The sequence below is a fragment of the Emydura macquarii genome, unplaced genomic scaffold, assembly GCF_026122565.2.
Source record: "Emydura macquarii macquarii isolate MOO-44397 ecotype Brisbane River unplaced genomic scaffold, CSIRO-AGI_Emac_v2 contig_1933, whole genome shotgun sequence".
Taxonomy (NCBI): domain Eukaryota; kingdom Metazoa; phylum Chordata; order Testudines; family Chelidae; genus Emydura; species Emydura macquarii.
The window spans coordinates 3,217-8,486 of record NW_027132070.1 but is presented as its reverse complement, the minus strand read 5'-3'; the positions used below and the strand labels follow the sequence as shown (position 1 = coordinate 8,486).

Here is a 5,270-nt window from a genome sequence, read left to right as displayed (position 1 = left end):
AGCAAGGAAAAAGAAAAAGGTAGGTTCTCTGGAACCAGAAGAGGGACCAGCACATAGGAGGGCAGGAAAGGGAAATGGTGGATAATGACCTACTAGTAAAATCCCTAGATAAGGACCTAAAGCGAGGGGCTATCAACCCCTGAGAATGGCAGAGTGGATCAAAGAAGTGCTGGAGCTACAGCAAGAGCTCAGACACTGTCTGCTGGAGATCATGAGTGGAATGTCAAAGCAAAGAGCAGGTGGAGAAACTCCTCTAGATAAAGGTGGCAGGTAAAATAAAAATAGGCTGTCAGCTCCCCAAATTCCTCACAGAAACAAGAGGGGTCATGTGTGGGGTGTCACCTGAACTGTCAGGACATACAGAAGGAATAGGTGGAGATAAGGTCATTAACTAGTGAGGCTAATTAGCAGAAGAGGTGACAGCAAGTGCTCAACACCTGTGCTGGCTACACTGTCAGGGAGGGATGTGAGCAGTAGCTTTAGGGTATGGGATATTCTGGACCAAGTCCTATATTCCTCTGTCTGTGACATGCTGGAGCTGCCAGAGATTTGGTTGTGCAGCAAATAATTCCAAAGGAAAAATACAGCCCAGGAAGTGCAGAGGTGACCATTCATGTGTTGGTTGTGAGGAAGGGACAGAACAAAACTGTTGCAAGTGTGGAGGAAAGCGCAGCTCAGCGTATGGAGGGTGCACTGAGGCAAAGTGAGTTAGAAAAATCCCCCCCCCCCAAGTTCCTAATAACATCTCCAATGCAGGAGCTGTTAGGAGATGCCTTTCCCCACATCAGGTTTTCTCTTGGGTATTAGCCTGCAACAAATTAATGGGAGATAATGAGTGATGTTGGGATGAAAGGGGATAACATAGCAATAGAAACAGATTCATTGCATTAATGACCAAAGTAATAACAGAAAACAAGAATTATAATTAAAGCTGCTGAAAAGTACCTGCAGGCTAGCAACCTGTCAGTAGAACAGCTTCATACTTTCCTCAGTGAAGGAAATAGGACAGTTAAAGAACAGCAGTGACTATTTTCAGCTGGAACACCCACAGCTTAATAGCACATGGGCAGGAATTAAAGATACATATTTATGTGAAAACAAAGCCTAAGATAATATACATGGAGACTTGAGTACCAGAAAAACTAGACTATAAAAATCCCAGCGTATGCTCTATATCGACATGATAGAGAAATAGGAAAGGGTGGACATGCCTGCACCTTCACTAAGGAGAACCTGAACTATCTTGAGGCATAGATTAAAAAGCTAAATATCGAGTATAATGCTACTGAGATACCAATACACAACAATTCTGCATCTCTAAGGTTTTATAATGTGCATAACCCATGCAGGAAACTAGAGGCTGTGGACCTGAAAGAATTAATTGCAGATGTCACAGGCCCATTCATTCTCTGTGCTGAGCTGAGAAGTCTCAACAGATTGTGGGGAAGTAAGAAAAAAATGGAAACTGTCAAGAGCAAATCTTCAAAGAGAATAATGTAGTAATATGAAATGATGGCGCACCTACTGGCTTCAATACAGCTGATGGAAGCGTCTCTTGTCTGGATCTGGGACTAGCTTCTAGCATCATAGGGAGCAAATGCAGCTGGGAAAATGACAAGGGCAGGGAATGGGTAGTGACCACTTCCTGAGATGAGCTGCAGATCAAGGAGAAGGAAATACTGAAGATGAGGATAATAGCTCCTGTTGGAATCTTAAATAAATAAATAAAAGCGAACAGGAGAAATCTTTGGAACCAGACGTGTGGAATAAGTGAATGAGCAATGTCTGAATGGAAATAATGAGGACTTGTACAGTTATATGAATAAGGGAATCCTAAAGACAGACAGCCTAGCTACTCTAGGATACCTACACTGCTGAAAGATAGGAAAAGCGTACCATGGTGGAATAAAGCCTGTGAAATGGTAGCCAGGGAAAGGAATAAGGAGTTTTTTTGTCTGACATGCCTTAGATAGTGAACTGAATGAAATATAAAGTCAGGTAGTTTCACAAAGGGCTAGAAAAAGGGAAAAAGAGAGAGCCAGAGAATGTAATACAGGAAAGCTTCTCCTGCTGTAATACATGGGGATCCCGTATTTGGGCAGCAGCTGGGCCGGGACTAGGGTTTAAGGCAGGACCGTGTAACTCTGGGTCCAGTGGGCGGCTCCTATCCCATCGCCTCCCTGGCTGCGGGAATGGGAAGCTCGGTGGCCAGTGGGGTTTCTTTCCACACCCCTGGGTCAAGTATCCCCCCACCTACCAGGGGCACAAGCGGTTGTGTACAGCTAAGTTGGAGGTGCGGGGGCGCTTTCCCCTCCTCCCACTCCCGTCTGTGTCTGGGCTCCAAAGAGGAGGTGGAGGGAGGAGGAAGAGGAAGATGACAAGCCAATGCAATGAGCCTAACAAGGGACGGGTGGCAGCAACTTTAGCCCCGTACTGACACATCTCCCCTCTCTTTCTCCCTCGCCAGCCCTGAAGGGGGAAGCCAGGGAGTCCAGCTCAGGGAAGCATAGAGTGCGCTGTTTTTTTGTAATTGGGTGCTTAACAAATAGACTGATTTTATGATTATGAATTTTAGCTGCTTCTTCCTCAGAGTGTAGCTGGGAACAGCTGTGAAAGTTGCTAGGTTTGTCGCTGGTCGCTTTGACGCTTTTGTCGCCAAGTAAATTAAAAAATAGTCCAATCTAGCTACGCAGTCGCCAAGTTGGCAAGGTGCATTGATCTGCCCCTGGAAGAGGGGCTTCACTTTGATTTACTAAGTGTAAATGCGCCCTCAGATTTGTATTGGCCTTCTCACTTTTTAGTACGGTCCCACTCCAGCCTTTCTCCCACTCGGTTCATTGTGTCTCTCTAAAACGTTGTAGCAAACGGTGCCCAGTGAGACTTGCCCGAGGTGACTTGCATAATTGCATCTTCTTTTTTTTTTAAGTCTACTATCCCATGTGGACAATATTTGAGATCATGATTAAACAGCTGACGCTTGTGGGAGTTGCCTGTCCAAAGGGATCGGGTGTTATAATGTACTTTCACCGCCCCTTCATTAGTACTCAATGGATGTTGCCACCGCGTGGTCATTTCTGGAAATAGCTGCCCATATTTCAGCCTTTCAGTGCGCTGTGACTTAGTGCCCATTTTACAGTCTAGTTTGCCCATTATTGTATTGGCTATGGAAATCTATTGGCCACTAGTCAGTATTTCTGACCACCCACCCCCCGTTGCCTCTCCTCTGATTACATCTAGTGTCAATTTCCCAGCATGAAAATCTGCTGCTCCGCTCTCTGCTAGTGGATTTCTTTTTCCCAGTCTTAGCTCTTATGTCACATAGTGGCCATTATTTAGTATAAGAGCCCATTTCTCACTCCTTAACACCTCCTACTCTCCGCACGTCGTTACATAGCATAGCACAGCACAGGGGTTCTCAACCAGGGGTATGTGTGCCTCTGGGGGTACTCAGAGGTCTTCCAGGGGTTACATCAACTCATCTAGATATTTGCTTAGTTCAGTGTTTCTCAACTGTCATGAGACATGCTATTTGAGGGGTCACAAGTGCAGGGCCATCATTTGGGAATTGTCTGGGATCATACAACGCAGGGGCCCTGCGAAGCTAAGTTACATGCTTCAAAACCAGGTGGCGGGGCTCATGCTTTACCTTAAGGAGGGCTTGGATGGTACGCTGAGATGTAAGTTCAATATTTATATTCCAGTTGATTTATTCTATAACTCTATGGGAACAAGGAGAAAGTGAGCAATTATTCAGTAGAGATGGGCTGTTAAAAATAGAGAAATGTATGTCTGAATTTGTAAGCAAGTAGTTTTAATTGAGATGACACTTGGAGTATGCAAGAAAAGTCAGCCTCCTGGAAGGGGCACAGTCGTCTGCAAAGGTTGAGACCTGCTGGTGTAGAGGTCCTTTTCCCTTCAGTGTTCTGTCCTCAGCACTTCAATCACCCAGGCAACTTTGAAAACCTCAGGTTAAGTTATTATCTCAGAGTCTCTGCATGGTTTTGTGAAAGCCACATTTACTGACGGCTTTGCTCAGGGTTCTTTGACCTCCCTGTTTCTCAGGCTGTAGATGAGGGGGTTTACCAGAGGAGTCAGGACCGTGTAGCAAAGAGAGAACACTTTGTTCAGCTCTCGCAGTGACTCATGTTTCAAAAGCAGGTAGACGATCATTATGGTTCCATAGAAAACTGTCACCACGATGAGGTGAGAGAAGCAGGTTGAAAAGGCCTTTTGCCTCCCGGTGGCGGAAGGGATTCTCAGGATGGTGGCGATGATACAAACATAGGATGTCAGGGTTAGCAGGAATGGAGGCAGAGTGAATACACAGACTAGGATGAAATCCATCAGTATGACTAGGTGTGTGTCACTGCAGGAGAGTTCCATCAGTGGGATGGAGTCACAGTAGAAATGGTCGATTTCATTCGGGCCACAGAATATTAACTGTGATAGGAATAAGACAAAGATAGTAATAGCCAGACAACCATTTAGCCAGGACCCAGCAGCCAATCGGAGACAAAACCTGGTGTTCATAAGAGTGGAATAGTGCAGGGGTTTACATATCACTAAATACCGGTCGTAAGACATTGCTGCTAGCAGATAGCATTTGGTAGATCCCAGAAAGGCAAGAAGTACAGTTGTGTGAGGCAGCCACTGAATGAGATGGTTCTGTCCCCAGTCAGGAGACTGGCCAGCATCCTGGGCAGGATGGTGGAGGCATAGCACGTCTCCAAGCTAGACAGGGTCCCCAGGAGTACATGGGGGTGTGAAGGTGCCGATCAGTCACAACAAGCTCCATGATGAGGGTGTTTGTGGCCATGGTTGTGATGTAGGTCACTAGGAACAGCACGAAGAGAAGAATTTGTATATCAGGGAGTTTCCCAAATCCAAGGAGGATGAATTCTATAATGGTCGTTTGGTTTCTCCAGTCTGTGTCTGCCATGGGCTGAGTCTAGGAACAAGAAAAAGAACTGTGCGATTTAATCAGAAGAACATATGGTTAAAAATTGTCTTTTGAATTATTTCAAAAGATATTGGTAAACTCCCCTTCCTCTCCAGACCACAGACTGACTGTCGACTTAAGAGCAAATGGCCAGGAGGTCCAACTCCAGAACAGATAATTTGTAACCATGCAGACCATCATCTGCCACATCAGATCAATAACTACAGAAACAACAGTCCATTGCTCTGGTAGCTAGTACTAAAAAGGCAGATCAGAGCATGTCTTTATCAGCTATCGCATCCCATCTGGTGACGTACAGGAGCTTAACAAG

General features: G+C 45.5%; 1 pseudogene; it reads right to left on the bottom strand.

The window, feature by feature from the left end:
• Window positions 1-3,982: 3,982 nt before the first annotated feature.
• On the bottom strand, window positions 3,983-4,939 carry LOC137159809 (olfactory receptor 6N1-like; annotated as a pseudogene).
• Between the last annotated feature and the right edge of the window lie 331 nt (window positions 4,940-5,270).